General features: G+C 47.8%; 31 non-coding genes and 20 pseudogenes across 31 annotated transcripts; all 51 read left to right on the top strand.

The window, feature by feature from the left end:
* Window positions 1-54: 54 nt before the first annotated feature.
* LOC145083311 (5S ribosomal RNA) lies at window positions 55-173 on the top strand. Its single transcript, XR_013697787.1, has one exon. It is a non-coding gene; the product is annotated as a 5S ribosomal RNA (ribosomal RNA).
* A 231-nt stretch (window positions 174-404) lies between these two features.
* Window positions 405-523, top strand: LOC145085071 (5S ribosomal RNA). The gene has a single exon (XR_013699486.1). It is a non-coding gene; the product is annotated as a 5S ribosomal RNA (ribosomal RNA).
* Window positions 524-754: 231 nt separating this feature from the next.
* LOC145080315 (5S ribosomal RNA) lies at window positions 755-873 on the top strand (annotated as a pseudogene).
* A 200-nt stretch (window positions 874-1,073) lies between these two features.
* LOC145080358 (5S ribosomal RNA) lies at window positions 1,074-1,191 on the top strand (annotated as a pseudogene).
* Window positions 1,192-1,391: 200 nt separating this feature from the next.
* Window positions 1,392-1,510, top strand: LOC145083300 (5S ribosomal RNA). The gene has a single exon (XR_013697776.1). It is a non-coding gene; the product is annotated as a 5S ribosomal RNA (ribosomal RNA).
* Window positions 1,511-1,741: 231 nt separating this feature from the next.
* On the top strand, window positions 1,742-1,859 carry LOC145080113 (5S ribosomal RNA; annotated as a pseudogene).
* A 200-nt stretch (window positions 1,860-2,059) lies between these two features.
* On the top strand, window positions 2,060-2,178 carry LOC145083288 (5S ribosomal RNA). The gene has a single exon (XR_013697765.1). It is a non-coding gene; the product is annotated as a 5S ribosomal RNA (ribosomal RNA).
* Window positions 2,179-2,409: 231 nt separating this feature from the next.
* On the top strand, window positions 2,410-2,528 carry LOC145083275 (5S ribosomal RNA). Its single transcript, XR_013697753.1, has one exon. It is a non-coding gene; the product is annotated as a 5S ribosomal RNA (ribosomal RNA).
* Window positions 2,529-2,759: 231 nt separating this feature from the next.
* On the top strand, window positions 2,760-2,877 carry LOC145079825 (5S ribosomal RNA; annotated as a pseudogene).
* A 200-nt stretch (window positions 2,878-3,077) lies between these two features.
* LOC145083264 (5S ribosomal RNA) lies at window positions 3,078-3,196 on the top strand. Its single transcript, XR_013697742.1, has one exon. It is a non-coding gene; the product is annotated as a 5S ribosomal RNA (ribosomal RNA).
* A 231-nt stretch (window positions 3,197-3,427) lies between these two features.
* On the top strand, window positions 3,428-3,546 carry LOC145083252 (5S ribosomal RNA). The gene has a single exon (XR_013697731.1). It is a non-coding gene; the product is annotated as a 5S ribosomal RNA (ribosomal RNA).
* A 231-nt stretch (window positions 3,547-3,777) lies between these two features.
* On the top strand, window positions 3,778-3,896 carry LOC145085070 (5S ribosomal RNA). The gene has a single exon (XR_013699485.1). It is a non-coding gene; the product is annotated as a 5S ribosomal RNA (ribosomal RNA).
* Window positions 3,897-4,127: 231 nt separating this feature from the next.
* Window positions 4,128-4,246, top strand: LOC145080314 (5S ribosomal RNA; annotated as a pseudogene).
* Window positions 4,247-4,446: 200 nt separating this feature from the next.
* Window positions 4,447-4,564, top strand: LOC145080357 (5S ribosomal RNA; annotated as a pseudogene).
* A 200-nt stretch (window positions 4,565-4,764) lies between these two features.
* Window positions 4,765-4,883, top strand: LOC145083240 (5S ribosomal RNA). Its single transcript, XR_013697720.1, has one exon. It is a non-coding gene; the product is annotated as a 5S ribosomal RNA (ribosomal RNA).
* A 231-nt stretch (window positions 4,884-5,114) lies between these two features.
* On the top strand, window positions 5,115-5,233 carry LOC145083229 (5S ribosomal RNA). Its single transcript, XR_013697709.1, has one exon. It is a non-coding gene; the product is annotated as a 5S ribosomal RNA (ribosomal RNA).
* A 231-nt stretch (window positions 5,234-5,464) lies between these two features.
* LOC145079824 (5S ribosomal RNA) lies at window positions 5,465-5,582 on the top strand (annotated as a pseudogene).
* A 200-nt stretch (window positions 5,583-5,782) lies between these two features.
* LOC145083721 (5S ribosomal RNA) lies at window positions 5,783-5,901 on the top strand. Its single transcript, XR_013698183.1, has one exon. It is a non-coding gene; the product is annotated as a 5S ribosomal RNA (ribosomal RNA).
* A 231-nt stretch (window positions 5,902-6,132) lies between these two features.
* On the top strand, window positions 6,133-6,250 carry LOC145079823 (5S ribosomal RNA; annotated as a pseudogene).
* A 200-nt stretch (window positions 6,251-6,450) lies between these two features.
* On the top strand, window positions 6,451-6,569 carry LOC145074020 (5S ribosomal RNA). Its single transcript, XR_013691652.1, has one exon. It is a non-coding gene; the product is annotated as a 5S ribosomal RNA (ribosomal RNA).
* A 231-nt stretch (window positions 6,570-6,800) lies between these two features.
* Window positions 6,801-6,918, top strand: LOC145079362 (5S ribosomal RNA). The gene has a single exon (XR_013694880.1). It is a non-coding gene; the product is annotated as a 5S ribosomal RNA (ribosomal RNA).
* Window positions 6,919-7,118: 200 nt separating this feature from the next.
* Window positions 7,119-7,237, top strand: LOC145083217 (5S ribosomal RNA). Its single transcript, XR_013697698.1, has one exon. It is a non-coding gene; the product is annotated as a 5S ribosomal RNA (ribosomal RNA).
* Window positions 7,238-7,468: 231 nt separating this feature from the next.
* LOC145083205 (5S ribosomal RNA) lies at window positions 7,469-7,587 on the top strand. The gene has a single exon (XR_013697687.1). It is a non-coding gene; the product is annotated as a 5S ribosomal RNA (ribosomal RNA).
* A 231-nt stretch (window positions 7,588-7,818) lies between these two features.
* Window positions 7,819-7,936, top strand: LOC145079822 (5S ribosomal RNA; annotated as a pseudogene).
* A 200-nt stretch (window positions 7,937-8,136) lies between these two features.
* LOC145083193 (5S ribosomal RNA) lies at window positions 8,137-8,255 on the top strand. The gene has a single exon (XR_013697676.1). It is a non-coding gene; the product is annotated as a 5S ribosomal RNA (ribosomal RNA).
* A 231-nt stretch (window positions 8,256-8,486) lies between these two features.
* Window positions 8,487-8,605, top strand: LOC145083181 (5S ribosomal RNA). Its single transcript, XR_013697665.1, has one exon. It is a non-coding gene; the product is annotated as a 5S ribosomal RNA (ribosomal RNA).
* A 231-nt stretch (window positions 8,606-8,836) lies between these two features.
* Window positions 8,837-8,955, top strand: LOC145085069 (5S ribosomal RNA). Its single transcript, XR_013699484.1, has one exon. It is a non-coding gene; the product is annotated as a 5S ribosomal RNA (ribosomal RNA).
* A 231-nt stretch (window positions 8,956-9,186) lies between these two features.
* Window positions 9,187-9,305, top strand: LOC145080313 (5S ribosomal RNA; annotated as a pseudogene).
* Window positions 9,306-9,505: 200 nt separating this feature from the next.
* LOC145080356 (5S ribosomal RNA) lies at window positions 9,506-9,623 on the top strand (annotated as a pseudogene).
* Window positions 9,624-9,823: 200 nt separating this feature from the next.
* LOC145083170 (5S ribosomal RNA) lies at window positions 9,824-9,942 on the top strand. The gene has a single exon (XR_013697654.1). It is a non-coding gene; the product is annotated as a 5S ribosomal RNA (ribosomal RNA).
* A 231-nt stretch (window positions 9,943-10,173) lies between these two features.
* Window positions 10,174-10,291, top strand: LOC145080112 (5S ribosomal RNA; annotated as a pseudogene).
* A 200-nt stretch (window positions 10,292-10,491) lies between these two features.
* Window positions 10,492-10,610, top strand: LOC145083157 (5S ribosomal RNA). Its single transcript, XR_013697642.1, has one exon. It is a non-coding gene; the product is annotated as a 5S ribosomal RNA (ribosomal RNA).
* A 231-nt stretch (window positions 10,611-10,841) lies between these two features.
* Window positions 10,842-10,960, top strand: LOC145083146 (5S ribosomal RNA). Its single transcript, XR_013697631.1, has one exon. It is a non-coding gene; the product is annotated as a 5S ribosomal RNA (ribosomal RNA).
* Window positions 10,961-11,192: 232 nt separating this feature from the next.
* LOC145079821 (5S ribosomal RNA) lies at window positions 11,193-11,310 on the top strand (annotated as a pseudogene).
* A 200-nt stretch (window positions 11,311-11,510) lies between these two features.
* On the top strand, window positions 11,511-11,629 carry LOC145083134 (5S ribosomal RNA). The gene has a single exon (XR_013697620.1). It is a non-coding gene; the product is annotated as a 5S ribosomal RNA (ribosomal RNA).
* A 231-nt stretch (window positions 11,630-11,860) lies between these two features.
* Window positions 11,861-11,979, top strand: LOC145083122 (5S ribosomal RNA). The gene has a single exon (XR_013697609.1). It is a non-coding gene; the product is annotated as a 5S ribosomal RNA (ribosomal RNA).
* A 231-nt stretch (window positions 11,980-12,210) lies between these two features.
* LOC145085068 (5S ribosomal RNA) lies at window positions 12,211-12,329 on the top strand. The gene has a single exon (XR_013699483.1). It is a non-coding gene; the product is annotated as a 5S ribosomal RNA (ribosomal RNA).
* Window positions 12,330-12,560: 231 nt separating this feature from the next.
* LOC145080312 (5S ribosomal RNA) lies at window positions 12,561-12,679 on the top strand (annotated as a pseudogene).
* A 200-nt stretch (window positions 12,680-12,879) lies between these two features.
* LOC145079820 (5S ribosomal RNA) lies at window positions 12,880-12,997 on the top strand (annotated as a pseudogene).
* A 200-nt stretch (window positions 12,998-13,197) lies between these two features.
* LOC145083111 (5S ribosomal RNA) lies at window positions 13,198-13,316 on the top strand. The gene has a single exon (XR_013697598.1). It is a non-coding gene; the product is annotated as a 5S ribosomal RNA (ribosomal RNA).
* Window positions 13,317-13,547: 231 nt separating this feature from the next.
* LOC145080111 (5S ribosomal RNA) lies at window positions 13,548-13,665 on the top strand (annotated as a pseudogene).
* Window positions 13,666-13,865: 200 nt separating this feature from the next.
* LOC145083099 (5S ribosomal RNA) lies at window positions 13,866-13,984 on the top strand. The gene has a single exon (XR_013697587.1). It is a non-coding gene; the product is annotated as a 5S ribosomal RNA (ribosomal RNA).
* A 231-nt stretch (window positions 13,985-14,215) lies between these two features.
* On the top strand, window positions 14,216-14,334 carry LOC145080311 (5S ribosomal RNA; annotated as a pseudogene).
* Window positions 14,335-14,534: 200 nt separating this feature from the next.
* LOC145079819 (5S ribosomal RNA) lies at window positions 14,535-14,652 on the top strand (annotated as a pseudogene).
* Window positions 14,653-14,852: 200 nt separating this feature from the next.
* LOC145083087 (5S ribosomal RNA) lies at window positions 14,853-14,971 on the top strand. Its single transcript, XR_013697576.1, has one exon. It is a non-coding gene; the product is annotated as a 5S ribosomal RNA (ribosomal RNA).
* A 231-nt stretch (window positions 14,972-15,202) lies between these two features.
* Window positions 15,203-15,320, top strand: LOC145080110 (5S ribosomal RNA; annotated as a pseudogene).
* A 200-nt stretch (window positions 15,321-15,520) lies between these two features.
* LOC145083075 (5S ribosomal RNA) lies at window positions 15,521-15,639 on the top strand. The gene has a single exon (XR_013697565.1). It is a non-coding gene; the product is annotated as a 5S ribosomal RNA (ribosomal RNA).
* Window positions 15,640-15,870: 231 nt separating this feature from the next.
* LOC145083064 (5S ribosomal RNA) lies at window positions 15,871-15,989 on the top strand. Its single transcript, XR_013697554.1, has one exon. It is a non-coding gene; the product is annotated as a 5S ribosomal RNA (ribosomal RNA).
* Window positions 15,990-16,221: 232 nt separating this feature from the next.
* On the top strand, window positions 16,222-16,340 carry LOC145083052 (5S ribosomal RNA). The gene has a single exon (XR_013697543.1). It is a non-coding gene; the product is annotated as a 5S ribosomal RNA (ribosomal RNA).
* A 232-nt stretch (window positions 16,341-16,572) lies between these two features.
* Window positions 16,573-16,690, top strand: LOC145079818 (5S ribosomal RNA; annotated as a pseudogene).
* Window positions 16,691-16,890: 200 nt separating this feature from the next.
* Window positions 16,891-17,009, top strand: LOC145085268 (5S ribosomal RNA). The gene has a single exon (XR_013699675.1). It is a non-coding gene; the product is annotated as a 5S ribosomal RNA (ribosomal RNA).
* The last annotated feature ends 178 nt before the right edge of the window (window positions 17,010-17,187 follow it).

Below are 17,187 nucleotides of genomic sequence, written 5' to 3'. Positions count from 1 at the left end.
AAGGAGGTTCTGCGTCTTGTAACACATAAAAACAATAAACATGGATAGTATTTCGGGTGCGATCATACCAGCACTAATGCACCGGATCCCATCAGAACTCCGCAGTTAAGCGTGCTTGGGCGAGAGTAGTACTAGGATGGGTGACCCCCTGGGAAGTCCTCGTGTTGCACCCCCCTTTTTCGTTGTCCGTTTGCGTTTTTTTAGATTTTACGTGCGGTTTTTTTGCTTTTTTTCCTTTCTTTCTTGCTATTTCTATGCTCGGGTGCCCTCCGGTTCATGGTTGATGCTTTTCGTATTTTTGGAACGGAGCCGATCGGTCACGTGGGTCCCACGCCCCGCGTACCAAAACAAAGGAGGTTCTGCGTCTTGTAACACATAAAAAGAATAAACATGGATAGTATTTCGGGTGCGATCATACCAGCACTAATGCACCGGATCCCATCAGAACTCCGCAGTTAAGCGTGCATTGGCGAGAGTAGTACTAGGATGGGTGACCCCCTGGGAAGTCCTCGTGTTGCACCCCTCTTTTTCGTTGTCCGTTTGCGTTTTTTTGGATTTTACGTGCGGTTTTTTTGCTTTTTTTCCTTTCTTTCTTGCTATTTCTATGCTCGGGTGCCCTCCGGTTCATGGTTGATGCTTTTCGTATTTTTGGAACGGAGCCGATCGGTCACGTGGGTCCCACGCCCCGCGTACCAAAACAAAGGAGGTTCTGCGTCTTGTAACACATAAAAACAATAAACATGGATAGTATTTCGGGTGCGATCATACCAGCACTAATGCACCGGATCCCATCAGAACTCCGCAGTTAAGCGTGCTTGGGCGAGAGTAGTATTAGGATGGGTGACCCCCCTGGGAAGTCCTGCGTTTTTTTAGATTTTACGTGCGGTTTTTTTGCTTTTTTTCCTTTCTTTCTTGCTATTTCTATGCTCGGGTGCCCTCCGGTTCATGGTTGATGCTTTTCGTATTTTTGGAACGGAGCCGATCGGTCACGTGGGTCCCACGCCCCGCGTACCAAAACAAAGGAGGTTCTGCGTCTTGTAACACATAAAAACAATAAACATGGATAGTATTTCGGGTGCGATCATACCAGCACTAATGCACCGGATCCCATCAGAACTCCGCAGTTAAGCGTGCTTGGGCGAGAGTAGTATTAGGATTGGTGACCCCCTGGGAAGTCCTGCGTTTTTTTAGATTTTACGTGCGGTTTTTTTGCTTTTTTTCCTTTCTTTCTTGCTATTTCTATGCTCGGGTGCCCTCCGGTTCATGGTTGATGCTTTTCGTATTTTTGGAACGGAGCCGATCGGTCACGTGGGTCCCACGCCCCGCGTACCAAAACAAAGGAGGTTCTGCGTCTTGTAACACATAAAAACAATAAACATGGATAGTATTTCGGGTGCGATCATACCAGCACTAATGCACCGGATCCCATCAGAACTCCGCAGTTAAGCGTGCTTGGGCGAGAGTAGTACTAGGATGGGTGACCCCCTGGGAAGTCCTCGTGTTGCACCCCTCTTTTTCGTTGTCCGTTTGCGTTTTTTTAGATTTTACGTGCGGTTTTTTTGCTTTTTTTCCTTTCTTTCTTGCTATTTCTATGCTCGGGTGCCCTCCGGTTCATGGTTGATGCTTTTCGTATTTTTGGAACGGAGCCGATCGGTCACGTGGGTCCCACGCCCCGCGTACCAAAACAAAGGAGGTTCTGCGTCTTGTAACACATAAAAACAATAAACATGGATAGTATTTCGGGTGCGATCATACCAGCACTAATTCACCGGATCCCATCAGAACTCCGCAGTTAAGCGTGCTTGGGCGAGAGTAGTATTAGGATGGGTGACCCCCTGGGAAGTCCTGCGTTTTTTTAGATTTTACGTGCGGTTTTTTTGCTTTTTTTCCTTTCTTTCTTGCTATTTCTATGCTCGGGTGCCCTCCGGTTCATGGTTGATGCTTTTCGTATTTTTGGAACGGAGCCGATCGGTCACGTGGGTCCCACGCCCCGCGTACCAAAACAAAGGAGGTTCTGCGTCTTGTAACACATAAAAACAATAAACATGGATAGTATTTCGGGTGCGATCATACCAGCACTAATGCACCGGATCCCATCAGAACTCCGCAGTTAAGCGTGCTTGGGCGAGAGTAGTACTAGGATGGGTGACCCCCTGGGAAGTCCTCGTGTTGCACCCCCCTTTTTCGTTGTCCGTTTGCGTTTTTTTAGATTTTACGTGCGGTTTTTTTGCTTTTTTTCCTTTCTTTCTTGCTATTTCTATGCTCGGGTGCCCTCCGGTTCATGGTTGATGCTTTTCGTATTTTTGGAACGGAGCCGATCGGTCACGTGGGTCCCACGCCCCGCGTACCAAAACAAAGGAGGTTCTGCGTCTTGTAACACATAAAAACAATAAACATGGATAGTATTTCGGGTGCGATCATACCAGCACTAATGCACCGGATCCCATCAGAACTCCGCAGTTAAGCGTGCTTGGGCGAGAGTAGTACTAGGATGGGTGACCCCCTGGGAAGTCCTCGTGTTGCACCCCTCTTTTTCGTTGTCCGTTTGCGTTTTTTTAGATTTTACGTGCGGTTTTTTTGCTTTTTTTCCTTTCTTTCTTGCTATTTCTATGCTCGGGTGCCCTCCGGTTCATGGTTGATGCTTTTCGTATTTTTGGAACGGAGCCGATCGGTCACGTGGGTCCCACGCCCCGCGTACCAAAACAAAGGAGGTTCTGCGTCTTGTAACACATAAAAACAATAAACATGGATAGTATTTCGGGTGCGATCATACCAGCACTAATGCACCGGATCCCATCAGAACTCCGCAGTTAAGCGTGCTTGGGCGAGAGTAGTATTAGGATGGGTGACCCCCTGGGAAGTCCTGCGTTTTTTTAGATTTTACGTGCGGTTTTTTTGCTTTTTTTCCTTTCTTTCTTGCTATTTCTATGCTCGGGTGCCCTCCGGTTCATGGTTGATGCTTTTCATATTTTTGGAACGGAGCCGATCGGTCACGTGGGTGCCACGCCCCGCGTACCAAAACAAAGGAGGTTCTGCGTCTTGTAACACATAAAAACAATAAACATGGATAGTATTTCGGGTGCGATCATACCAGCACTAATGCACCGGATCCCATCAGAACTCCGCAGTTAAGCGTGCTTGGGCGAGAGTAGTACTAGGATGGGTGACCCCCTGGGAAGTCCTCGTGTTGCACCCCCCTTTTTCGTTGTCCGTTTGCGTTTTTTTAGATTTTACGTGCGGTTTTTTTGCTTTTTTTCCTTTCTTTCTTGCTATTTCTATGCTCGGGTGCCCTCCGGTTCATGGTTGATGCTTTTCGTATTTTTGGAACGGAGCCGATCGGTCACGTGGGTCCCACGCCCCGCGTACCAAAACAAAGGAGGTTCTGCGTCTTGTAACACATAAAAACAATAAACATGGATAGTATTTCGGGTGCGATCATACCAGCACTAATGCACCGGATCCCATCAGAACTCCGCAGTTAAGCGTGCTTGGGCGAGAGTAGTACTAGGATGGGTGACCCCCTGGGAAGTCCTCGTGTTGCACCCCCCTTTTTCGTTGTCCGTTTGCGTTTTTTTAGATTTTACGTGCGGTTTTTTTGCTTTTTTTCCTTTCTTTCTTGCTATTTCTATGCTCGGGTGCCCTCCGGTTCATGGTTGATGCTTTTCGTATTTTTGGAACGGAGCCGATCGGTCACGTGGGTCCCACGCCCCGCGTACCAAAACAAAGGAGGTTCTGCGTCTTGTAACACATAAAAACAATAAACATGGATAGTATTTCGGGTGCGATCATACCAGCACTAATGCACCGGATCCCATCAGAACTCCGCAGTTAAGCGTGCATTGGCGAGAGTAGTACTAGGATGGGTGACCCCCTGGGAAGTCCTCGTGTTGCACCCCTCTTTTTCGTTGTCCGTTTGCGTTTTTTTGGATTTTACGTGCGGTTTTTTTGCTTTTTTTCCTTTCTTTCTTGCTATTTCTATGCTCGGGTGCCCTCCGGTTCATGGTTGATGCTTTTCGTATTTTTGGAACGGAGCCGATCGGTCACGTGGGTCCCACGCCCCGCGTACCAAAACAAAGGAGGTTCTGCGTCTTGTAACACATAAAAACAATAAACATGGATAGTATTTCGGGTGCGATCATACCAGCACTAATGCACCGGATCCCATCAGAACTCCGCAGTTAAGCGTGCTTGGGCGAGAGTAGTATTAGGATGGGTGACCCCCCTGGGAAGTCCTGCGTTTTTTTAGATTTTACGTGCGGTTTTTTTGCTTTTTTTCCTTTCTTTCTTGCTATTTCTATGCTCGGGTGCCCTCCGGTTCATGGTTGATGCTTTTCGTATTTTTGGAACGGAGCCGATCGGTCACGTGGGTCCCACGCCCCGCGTACCAAAACAAAGGAGGTTCTGCGTCTTGTAACACATAAAAACAATAAACATGGATAGTATTTCGGGTGCGATCATACCAGCACTAATGCACCGGATCCCATCAGAACTCCGCAGTTAAGCGTGCTTGGGCGAGAGTAGTATTAGGATTGGTGACCCCCTGGGAAGTCCTGCGTTTTTTTAGATTTTACGTGCGGTTTTTTTGCTTTTTTTCCTTTCTTTCTTGCTATTTCTATGCTCGGGTGCCCTCCGGTTCATGGTTGATGCTTTTCGTATTTTTGGAACGGAGCCGATCGGTCACGTGGGTCCCACGCCCCGCGTACCAAAACAAAGGAGGTTCTGCGTCTTGTAACACATAAAAACAATAAACATGGATAGTATTTCGGGTGCGATCATACCAGCACTAATGCACCGGATCCCATCAGAACTCCGCAGTTAAGCGTGCTTGGGCGAGAGTAGTACTAGGATGGGTGACCCCCTGGGAAGTCCTCGTGTTGCACCCCTCTTTTTCGTTGTCCGTTTGCGTTTTTTTAGATTTTACGTGCGGTTTTTTTGCTTTTTTTCCTTTCTTTCTTGCTATTTCTATGCTCGGGTGCCCTCCGGTTCATGGTTGATGCTTTTCGTATTTTTGGAACGGAGCCGATCGGTCACGTGGGTCCCACGCCCCGCGTACCAAAACAAAGGAGGTTCTGCGTCTTGTAACACATAAAAACAATAAACATGGATAGTATTTCGGGTGCGATCATACCAGCACTAATGCACCGGATCCCATCAGAACTCCGCAGTTAAGCGTGCTTGGGCGAGAGTAGTACTAGGATGGGTGACCCCCTGGGAAGTCCTCGTGTTGCACCCCTCTTTTTCGTTGTCCGTTTGCGTTTTTTTAGATTTTACGTGCGGTTTTTTTGCTTTTTTTCCTTTCTTTCTTGCTATTTCTATGCTCGGGTGCCCTCCGGTTCATGGTTGATGCTTTTCGTATTTTTGGAACGGAGCCGATCGGTCACGTGGGTCCCACGCCCCGCGTACCAAAACAAAGGAGGTTCTGCGTCTTGTAACACATAAAAACAATAAACATGGATAGTATTTCGGGTGCGATCATACCAGCACTAATGCACCGGATCCCATCAGAACTCCGCAGTTAAGCGTGCTTGGGCGAGAGTAGTATTAGGATGGGTGACCCCCTGGGAAGTCCTGCGTTTTTTTAGATTTTACGTGCGGTTTTTTTGCTTTTTTTCCTTTCTTTCTTGCTATTTCTATGCTCGGGTGCCCTCCGGTTCATGGTTGATGCTTTTCGTATTTTTGGAACGGAGCCGATCGGTCACGTGGGTCCCACGCCCCGCGTACCAAAACAAAGGAGGTTCTGCGTCTTGTAACACATAAAAACAATAAACATGGATAGTATTTTGGGTGCGATCATACCAGCACTAATGCCCCGGATCCCATCAGAACTCCGCAGTTAAGCGTGCTTGGGCGAGAGTAGTACTAGGATGGGTGACCCCCTGGGAAGTCCTCGTGTTGCACCCCCCTTTTTCGTTGTCCGTTTGCGTTTTTTTAGATTTTACGTGCGGTTTTTTTGCTTTTTTTCCTTTCTTTCTTGCTATTTCTATGCTCGGGTGCCCTCCGGTTCATGGTTGATGCTTTTCGTATTTTTGGAATGGAGCCGATCGGTCACGTGGGTCCCACGCCCCGCGTACCAAAACAAAGGAGGTTCTGCGTCTTGTAACACATAAAAACAATAAACATGGATAGTATTTCGGGTGCGATCATACCAGCACTAATGCACCGGATCCCATCAGAACTCCGCAGTTAAGCGTGCTTGGGCGAGAGTAGTATTAGGATGGGTGACCCCCTGGGAAGTCCTGCGTTTTTTTAGATTTTACGTGCGGTTTTTTTGCTTTTTTTCCTTTCTTTCTTGCTATTTCTATGCTCGGGTGCCCTCCGGTTCATGGTTGATGCTTTTCGTATTTTTGGAACGGAGCCGATCGGTCACGTGGGTCCCACGCCCCGCGTACCAAAACAAAGGAGGTTCTGCGTCTTGTAACACATAAAAACAATAAACATGGATAGTATTTCGGGTGCGATCATACCAGCACTAATGCACCGAATCCCATCAGAACTCCCCAGTTAAGCGTGCTTGGGCGAGAGTAGTACTAGGATGGGTGACCCCCTGGGAAGTCCTCGTGTAGCACCCCTCTTTTTCGTTGTCCGTTTGCGTTTTTTTAGATTTTACGTGCGGTTTTTTTGCTTTTTTTCCTTTCTTTCTTGCTATTTCTATGCTCGGGTGCCCTCCGGTTCATGGTTGATGCTTTTCGTATTTTTGGAACGGAGCCGATCGGTCACGTGGGTCCCACGCCCCGCGTACCAAAACAAAGGAGGTTCTGCGTCTTGTAACACATAAAAACAATAAACATGGATAGTATTTCGGGTGCGATCATACCAGCACTAATGCACCGGATCCCATCAGAACTCCGCAGTTAAGCGTGCTTGGGCGAGAGTAGTACTAGGATGGGTGACCCCCTGGGAAGTCCTGCGTTTTTTTAGATTTTACGTGCGGTTTTTTTGCTTTTTTTCCTTCCTTTCTTGCTATTTCTATGCTCGGGTGCCCTCCGGTTCATGGTTGATGCTTTTCGTATTTTTGGAACGGAGCCGATCGGTCACGTGGGTCCCACGCCCCGCGTACCAAAACAAAGGAGGTTCTGCGTCTTGTAACACATAAAAACAATAAACATGGATAGTATTTCGGGTGCGATCATACCAGCACTAATGCACCGGATCCCATCAGAACTCCGCAGTTAAGCGTGCTTGGGCGAGAGTAGTACTAGGATGGGTGACCCCCTGGGAAGTCCTCGTGTTGCACCCCCCTTTTTCGTTGTCCGTTTGCGTTTTTTTAGATTTTACGTGCGGTTTTTTTGCTTTTTTTCCTTTCTTTCTTGCTATTTCTATGCTCGGGTGCCCTCCGGTTCATGGTTGATGCTTTTCGTATTTTTGGAACGGAGCCGATCGGTCACGTGGGTCCCACGCCCCGCGTACCAAAACAAAGGAGGTTCTGCGTCTTGTAACACATAAAAACAATAAACATGGATAGTATTTCGGGTGCGATCATACCAGCACTAATGCACCGGATCCCATCAGAACTCCGCAGTTAAGCGTGCTTGGGCGAGAGTAGTACTAGGATGGGTGACCCCCTGGGAAGTCCTCGTGTTGCACCCCTCTTTTTCGTTGTCCGTTTGCGTTTTTTTAGATTTTACGTGCGGTTTTTTTGCTTTTTTTCCTTTCTTTCTTGCTATTTCTATGCTCGGGTGCCCTCCGGTTCATGGTTGATGCTTTTCGTATTTTTGGAACGGAGCCGATCGGTCACGTGGGTCCCACGCCCCGCGTACCAAAACAAAGGAGGTTCTGCGTCTTGTAACACATAAAAACAATAAACATGGATAGTATTTCGGGTGCGATCATACCAGCACTAATGCACCGGATCCCATCAGAACTCCGCAGTTAAGCGTGCTTGGGCGAGAGTAGTATTAGGATGGGTGACCCCCTGGGAAGTCCTGCGTTTTTTTAGATTTTACGTGCGGTTTTTTTGCTTTTTTTCCTTTCTTTCTTGCTATTTCTATGCTCGGGTGCCCTCCGGTTCATGGTTGATGCTTTTCATATTTTTGGAACGGAGCCGATCGGTCACGTGGGTGCCACGCCCCGCGTACCAAAACAAAGGAGGTTCTGCGTCTTGTAACACATAAAAACAATAAACATGGATAGTATTTCGGGTGCGATCATACCAGCACTAATGCACCGGATCCCATCAGAACTCCGCAGTTAAGCGTGCTTGGGCGAGAGTAGTACTAGGATGGGTGACCCCCTGGGAAGTCCTCGTGTTGCACCCCCCTTTTTCGTTGTCCGTTTGCGTTTTTTTAGATTTTACGTGCGGTTTTTTTGCTTTTTTTCCTTTCTTTCTTGCTATTTCTATGCTCGGGTGCCCTCCGGTTCATGGTTGATGCTTTTCGTATTTTTGGAACGGAGCCGATCGGTCACGTGGGTCCCACGCCCCGCGTACCAAAACAAAGGAGGTTCTGCGTCTTGTAACACATAAAAACAATAAACATGGATAGTATTTCGGGTGCGATCATACCAGCACTAATGCACCGGATCCCATCAGAACTCCGCAGTTAAGCGTGCTTGGGCGAGAGTAGTACTAGGATGGGTGACCCCCTGGGAAGTCCTCGTGTTGCACCCCCCTTTTTCGTTGTCCGTTTGCGTTTTTTTAGATTTTACGTGCGGTTTTTTTGCTTTTTTTCCTTTCTTTCTTGCTATTTCTATGCTCGGGTGCCCTCCGGTTCATGGTTGATGCTTTTCGTATTTTTGGAACGGAGCCGATCGGTCACGTGGGTCCCACGCCCCGCGTACCAAAACAAAGGAGGTTCTGCGTCTTGTAACACATAAAAACAATAAACATGGATAGTATTTCGGGTGCGATCATACCAGCACTAATGCACCGGATCCCATCAGAACTCCGCAGTTAAGCGTGCATTGGCGAGAGTAGTACTAGGATGGGTGACCCCCTGGGAAGTCCTCGTGTTGCACCCCTCTTTTTCGTTGTCCGTTTGCGTTTTTTTGGATTTTACGTGCGGTTTTTTTGCTTTTTTTCCTTTCTTTCTTGCTATTTCTATGCTCGGGTGCCCTCCGGTTCATGGTTGATGCTTTTCGTATTTTTGGAACGGAGCCGATCGGTCACGTGGGTCCCACGCCCCGCGTACCAAAACAAAGGAGGTTCTGCGTCTTGTAACACATAAAAACAATAAACATGGATAGTATTTCGGGTGCGATCATACCAGCACTAATGCACCGGATCCCATCAGAACTCCGCAGTTAAGCGTGCTTGGGCGAGAGTAGTATTAGGATGGGTGACCCCCCTGGGAAGTCCTGCGTTTTTTTAGATTTTACGTGCGGTTTTTTTGCTTTTTTTCCTTTCTTTCTTGCTATTTCTATGCTCGGGTGCCCTCCGGTTCATGGTTGATGCTTTTCGTATTTTTGGAACGGAGCCGATCGGTCACGTGGGTCCCACGCCCCGCGTACCAAAACAAAGGAGGTTCTGCGTCTTGTAACACATAAAAACAATAAACATGGATAGTATTTCGGGTGCGATCATACCAGCACTAATGCACCGGATCCCATCAGAACTCCGCAGTTAAGCGTGCTTGGGCGAGAGTAGTATTAGGATTGGTGACCCCCTGGGAAGTCCTGCGTTTTTTTAGATTTTACGTGCGGTTTTTTTGCTTTTTTTCCTTTCTTTCTTGCTATTTCTATGCTCGGGTGCCCTCCGGTTCATGGTTGATGCTTTTCGTATTTTTGGAACGGAGCCGATCGGTCACGTGGGTCCCACGCCCCGCGTACCAAAACAAAGGAGGTTCTGCGTCTTGTAACACATAAAAACAATAAACATGGATAGTATTTCGGGTGCGATCATACCAGCACTAATGCACCGGATCCCATCAGAACTCCGCAGTTAAGCGTGCTTGGGCGAGAGTAGTACTAGGATGGGTGACCCCCTGGGAAGTCCTCGTGTTGCACCCCTCTTTTTCGTTGTCCGTTTGCGTTTTTTTAGATTTTACGTGCGGTTTTTTTGCTTTTTTTCCTTTCTTTCTTGCTATTTCTATGCTCGGGTGCCCTCCGGTTCATGGTTGATGCTTTTCGTATTTTTGGAACGGAGCCGATCGGTCACGTGGGTCCCACGCCCCGCGTACCAAAACAAAGGAGGTTCTGCGTCTTGTAACACATAAAAACAATAAACATGGATAGTATTTCGGGTGCGATCATACCAGCACTAATTCACCGGATCCCATCAGAACTCCGCAGTTAAGCGTGCTTGGGCGAGAGTAGTATTAGGATGGGTGACCCCCTGGGAAGTCCTGCGTTTTTTTAGATTTTACGTGCGGTTTTTTTGCTTTTTTTCCTTTCTTTCTTGCTATTTCTATGCTCGGGTGCCCTCCGGTTCATGGTTGATGCTTTTCGTATTTTTGGAACGGAGCCGATCGGTCACGTGGGTCCCACGCCCCGCGTACCAAAACAAAGGAGGTTCTGCGTCTTGTAACACATAAAAACAATAAACATGGATAGTATTTCGGGTGCGATCATACCAGCACTAATGCACCGGATCCCATCAGAACTCCGCAGTTAAGCGTGCTTGGGCGAGAGTAGTACTAGGATGGGTGACCCCCTGGGAAGTCCTCGTGTTGCACCCCCCTTTTTCGTTGTCCGTTTGCGTTTTTTTAGATTTTACGTGCGGTTTTTTTGCTTTTTTTCCTTTCTTTCTTGCTATTTCTATGCTCGGGTGCCCTCCGGTTCATGGTTGATGCTTTTCGTATTTTTGGAACGGAGCCGATCGGTCACGTGGGTCCCACGCCCCGCGTACCAAAACAAAGGAGGTTCTGCGTCTTGTAACACATAAAAACAATAAACATGGATAGTATTTCGGGTGCGATCATACCAGCACTAATGCACCGGATCCCATCAGAACTCCGCAGTTAAGCGTGCTTGGGCGAGAGTAGTACTAGGATGGGTGACCCCCTGGGAAGTCCTCGTGTTGCACCCCCCCTTTTTCGTTGTCCGTTTGCGTTTTTTTAGATTTTACGTGCGGTTTTTTTGCTTTTTTTCCTTTCTTTCTTGCTATTTCTATGCTCGGGTGCCCTCCGGTTCATGGTTGATGCTTTTCGTATTTTTGGAACGGAGCCGATCGGTCACGTGGGTCCCACGCCCCGCGTACCAAAACAAAGGAGGTTCTGCGTCTTGTAACACATAAAAACAATAAACATGGATAGTATTTCGGGTGCGATCATACCAGCACTAATGCACCGGATCCCATCAGAACTCCGCAGTTAAGCGTGCTTGGGCGAGAGTAGTATTAGGATGGGTGACCCCCTGGGAAGTCCTGCGTTTTTTTAGATTTTACGTGCGGTTTTTTTGCTTTTTTTCCTTTCTTTCTTGCTATTTCTATGCTCGGGTGCCCTCCGGTTCATGGTTGATGCTTTTCATATTTTTGGAACGGAGCCGATCGGTCACGTGGGTGCCACGCCCCGCGTACCAAAACAAAGGAGGTTCTGCGTCTTGTAACACATAAAAACAATAAACATGGATAGTATTTCGGGTGCGATCATACCAGCACTAATGCACCGGATCCCATCAGAACTCCGCAGTTAAGCGTGCTTGGGCGAGAGTAGTACTAGGATGGGTGACCCCCTGGGAAGTCCTCGTGTTGCACCCCCCTTTTTCGTTGTCCGTTTGCGTTTTTTTAGATTTTACGTGCGGTTTTTTTGCTTTTTTTCCTTTCTTTCTTGCTATTTCTATGCTCGGGTGCCCTCCGGTTCATGGTTGATGCTTTTCGTATTTTTGGAACGGAGCCGATCGGTCACGTGGGTCCCACGCCCCGCGTACCAAAACAAAGGAGGTTCTGCGTCTTGTAACACATAAAAACAATAAACATGGATAGTATTTCGGGTGCGATCATACCAGCACTAATGCACCGGATCCCATCAGAACTCCGCAGTTAAGCGTGCTTGGGCGAGAGTAGTACTAGGATGGGTGACCCCCTGGGAAGTCCTCGTGTTGCACCCCCCTTTTTCGTTGTCCGTTTGCGTTTTTTTAGATTTTACGTGCGGTTTTTTTGCTTTTTTTCCTTTCTTTCTTGCTATTTCTATGCTCGGGTGCCCTCCGGTTCATGGTTGATGCTTTTCGTATTTTTGGAACGGAGCCGATCGGTCACGTGGGTCCCACGCCCCGCGTACCAAAACAAAGGAGGTTCTGCGTCTTGTAACACATAAAAACAATAAACATGGATAGTATTTCGGGTGCGATCATACCAGCACTAATGCACCGGATCCCATCAGAACTCCGCAGTTAAGCGTGCATTGGCGAGAGTAGTACTAGGATGGGTGACCCCCTGGGAAGTCCTCGTGTTGCACCCCTCTTTTTCGTTGTCCGTTTGCGTTTTTTTGGATTTTACGTGCGGTTTTTTTGCTTTTTTTCCTTTCTTTCTTGCTATTTCTATGCTCGGGTGCCCTCCGGTTCATGGTTGATGCTTTTCGTATTTTTGGAACGGAGCCGATCGGTCACGTGGGTCCCACGCCCCGCGTACCAAAACAAAGGAGGTTCTGCGTCTTGTAACACATAAAAACAATAAACATGGATAGTATTTCGGGTGCGATCATACCAGCACTAATGCACCGGATCCCATCAGAACTCCGCAGTTAAGCGTGCTTGGGCGAGAGTAGTATTAGGATGGGTGACCCCCCTGGGAAGTCCTGCGTTTTTTTAGATTTTACGTGCGGTTTTTTTGCTTTTTTTCCTTTCTTTCTTGCTATTTCTATGCTCGGGTGCCCTCCGGTTCATGGTTGATGCTTTTCGTATTTTTGGAACGGAGCCGATCGGTCACGTGGGTCCCACGCCCCGCGTACCAAAACAAAGGAGGTTCTGCGTCTTGTAACACATAAAAACAATAAACATGGATAGTATTTCGGGTGCGATCATACCAGCACTAATGCACCGGATCCCATCAGAACTCCGCAGTTAAGCGTGCTTGGGCGAGAGTAGTATTAGGATGGGTGACCCCCTGGGAAGTCCTGCGTTTTTTTAGATTTTACGTGCGGTTTTTTTGCTTTTTTTCCTTTCTTTCTTGCTATTTCTATGCTCGGGTGCCCTCCGGTTCATGGTTGATGCTTTTCGTATTTTTGGAACGGAGCCGATCGGTCACGTGGGTCCCACGCCCCGCGTACCAAAACAAAGGAGGTTCTGCGTCTTGTAACACATAAAAACAATAAACATGGATAGTATTTCGGGTGCGATCATACCAGCACTAATGCACCGGATCCCATCAGAACTCCGCAGTTAAGCGTGCTTGGGCGAGAGTAGTACTAGGATGGGTGACCCCCTGGGAAGTCCTCGTGTTGCACCCCTCTTTTTCGTTGTCCGTTTGCGTTTTTTTAGATTTTACGTGCGGTTTTTTTGCTTTTTTTCCTTTCTTTCTTGCTATTTCTATGCTCGGGTGCCCTCCGGTTCATGGTTGATGCTTTTCGTATTTTTGGAACGGAGCCGATCGGTCACGTGGGTCCCACGCCCCGCGTACCAAAACAAAGGAGGTTCTGCGTCTTGTAACACATAAAAACAATAAACATGGATAGTATTTCGGGTGCGATCATACCAGCACTAATTCACCGGATCCCATCAGAACTCCGCAGTTAAGCGTGCTTGGGCGAGAGTAGTATTAGGATGGGTGACCCCCTGGGAAGTCCTGCGTTTTTTTAGATTTTACGTGCGGTTTTTTTGCTTTTTTTCCTTTCTTTCTTGCTATTTCTATGCTCGGGTGCCCTCCGGTTCATGGTTGATGCTTTTCGTATTTTTGGAACGGAGCCGATCGGTCACGTGGGTCCCACGCCCCGCGTACCAAAACAAAGGAGGTTCTGCGTCTTGTAACACATAAAAACAATAAACATGGATAGTATTTCGGGTGCGATCATACCAGCACTAATGCACCGGATCCCATCAGAACTCCGCAGTTAAGCGTGCTTGGGCGAGAGTAGTACTAGGATGGGTGACCCCCTGGGAAGTCCTCGTGTTGCACCCCTCTTTTTCGTTGTCCGTTTGCGTTTTTTTGGATTTTACGTGCGGTTTTTTTGCTTTTTTTCCTTTCTTTCTTGCTATTTCTATGCTCGGGTGCCCTCCGGTTCATGGTTGATGCTTTTCGTATTTTTGGAACGGAGCCGATCGGTCACGTGGGTCCCACGCCCCGCGTACCAAAACAAAGGAGGTTCTGCGTCTTGTAACACATAAAAACAATAAACATGGATAGTATTTCGGGTGCGATCATACCAGCACTAATGCACCGGATCCCATCAGAACTCCGCAGTTAAGCGTGCTTGGGCGAGAGTAGTATTAGGATGGGTGACCCCCCTGGGAAGTCCTGCGTTTTTTTAGATTTTACGTGCGGTTTTTTTGCTTTTTTTCCTTTCTTTCTTGCTATTTCTATGCTCGGGTGCCCTCCGGTTCATGGTTGATGCTTTTCGTATTTTTGGAACGGAGCCGATCGGTCACGTGGGTCCCACGCCCCGCGTACCAAAACAAAGGAGGTTCTGCGTCTTGTAACACATAAAAACAATAAACATGGATAGTATTTCGGGTGCGATCATACCAGCACTAATGCACCGGATCCCATCAGAACTCCGCAGTTAAGCGTGCTTGGGCGAGAGTAGTATTAGGATGGGTGACCCCCTGGGAAGTCCTGCGTTTTTTTAGATTTTACGTGCGGTTTTTTTGCTTTTTTTCCTTTCTTTCTTGCTATTTCTATGCTCGGGTGCCCTCCGGTTCATGGTTGATGCTTTTCGTATTTTTGGAACGGAGCCGATCGGTCACGTGGGTCCCACGCCCCGCGTACCAAAACAAAGGAGGTTCTGCGTCTTGTAACACATAAAAACAATAAACATGGATAGTATTTCGGGTGCGATCATACCAGCACTAATGCACCGGATCCCATCAGAACTCCGCAGTTAAGCGTGCTTGGGCGAGAGTAGTACTAGGATGGGTGACCCCCTGGGAAGTCCTCGTGTTGCACCCCTCTTTTTCGTTGTCCGTTTGCGTTTTTTTAGATTTTACGTGCGGTTTTTTTGCTTTTTTTCCTTTCTTTCTTGCTATTTCTATGCTCGGGTGCCCTCCGGTTCATGGTTGATGATTTTCGTATTTTTGGAACGGAGCCGATCGGTCACGTGGGTCCCACGCCCCGCGTACCAAAACAAAGGAGGTTCTGCGTCTTGTAACACATAAAAACAATAAACATGGATAGTATTTCGGGTGCGATCATACCAGCACTAATTCACCGGATCCCATCAGAACTCCGCAGTTAAGCGTGCTTGGGCGAGAGTAGTATTAGGATGGGTGACCCCCTGGGAAGTCCTGCGTTTTTTTAGATTTTACGTGCGGTTTTTTTGCTTTTTTTCCTTTCTTTCTTGCTATTTCTATGCTCGGGTGCCCTCCGGTTCATGGTTGATGCTTTTCGTATTTTTGGAACGGAGCCGATCGGTCACGTGGGTCCCACGCCCCGCGTACCAAAACAAAGGAGGTTCTGCGTCTTGTAACACATAAAAACAATAAACATGGATAGTATTTCGGGTGCGATCATACCAGCACTAATGCACCGGATCCCATCAGAACTCCGCAGTTAAGCGTGCTTGGGCGAGAGTAGTACTAGGATGGGTGACCCCCTGGGAAGTCCTCGTGTTGCACCCCCCTTTTTCGTTGTCCGTTTGCGTTTTTTTAGATTTTACGTGCGGTTTTTTTGCTTTTTTTCCTTTCTTTCTTGCTATTTCTATGCTCGGGTGCCCTCCGGTTCATGGTTGATGCTTTTCGTATTTTTGGAACGGAGCCGATCGGTCACGTGGGTCCCACGCCCCGCGTACCAAAACAAAGGAGGTTCTGCGTCTTGTAACACATAAAAACAATAAACATGGATAGTATTTCGGGTGCGATCATACCAGCACTAATGCACCGGATCCCATCAGAACTCCGCAGTTAAGCGTGCTTGGGCGAGAGTAGTACTAGGATGGGTGACCCCCTGGGAAGTCCTCGTGTTGCACCCCCCCTTTTTCGTTGTCCGTTTGCGTTTTTTTAGATTTTACGTGCGGTTTTTTTGCTTTTTTTCCTTTCTTTCTTGCTATTTCTATGCTCGGGTGCCCTCCGGTTCATGGTTGATGCTTTTCGTATTTTTGGAACGGAGCCGATCGGTCACGTGGGTCCCACGCCCCGCGTACCAAAACAAAGGAGGTTCTGCGTCTTGTAACACATAAAAACAATAAACATGGATAGTATTTCGGGTGCGATCATACCAGCACTAATGCACCGGATCCCATCAGAACTCCGCAGTTAAGCGTGCTTGGGCGAGAGTAGTACTAGGATGGGTGACCCCCTGGGAAGTCCTCGTGTTGCACCCCCCCTTTTTCGTTGTCCGTTTGCGTTTTTTTAGATTTTACGTGCGGTTTTTTTGCTTTTTTTCCTTTCTTTCTTGCTATTTCTATGCTCGGGTGCCCTCCGGTTCATGGTTGATGCTTTTCGTATTTTTGGAACGGAGCCGATCGGTCACGTGGGTCCCACGCCCCGCGTACCAAAACAAAGGAGGTTCTGCGTCTTGTAACACATAAAAACAATAAACATGGATAGTATTTCGGGTGCGATCATACCAGCACTAATGCACCGGATCCCATCAGAACTCCGCAGTTAAGCGTGCTTGGGCGAGAGTAGTATTAGGATGGGTGACCCCCTGGGAAGTCCTGCGTTTTTTTAGATTTTACGTGCGGTTTTTTTGCTTTTTTTCCTTTCTTTCTTGCTATTTCTATGCTCGGGTGCCCTCCGGTTCATGGTTGATGCTTTTCGTATTTTTGGAACGGAGCCGATCGGTCACGTGGGTCCCACGCCCCGCGTACCAAAACAAAGGAGGTTCTGCGTCTTGTAACACATAAAAACAATAAACATGGATAGTATTTCGGGTGCTATCATACCAGCACTAATGCACCGAATCCCATCAGAACTCCGCAGTTAAGCGTGCTTGGGCGAGAGTAGTACTAGGATGGGTGACCCCCTGGGAAGTCCTCGTGTTGCACCCCTCTTTTTCGTTGTCCGTTTGCGTTTTTTTAGATTTTACGTGCGGTTTTTTTGCTTTTTTTCCTTTCTTTCTTGCTATTTCTATGCTCGGGTGCCCTCCGGTTCATGGTTGATGCTTTTCGTATTTTTGGAACGGAGCCGATCGGTCACGTGGGTCCCACGCCCCGCGTACCAAAACAA

Source organism: Lactuca serriola, chromosome 1 (genome assembly GCF_051521515.1).
Source record: "Lactuca serriola cultivar US96UC23 chromosome 1, Lser_US96UC23_V15, whole genome shotgun sequence".
NCBI lineage: Eukaryota > Viridiplantae > Streptophyta > Magnoliopsida > Asterales > Asteraceae > Lactuca > Lactuca serriola.
This window is presented reverse-complemented; position numbering and strand designations above follow the sequence as displayed.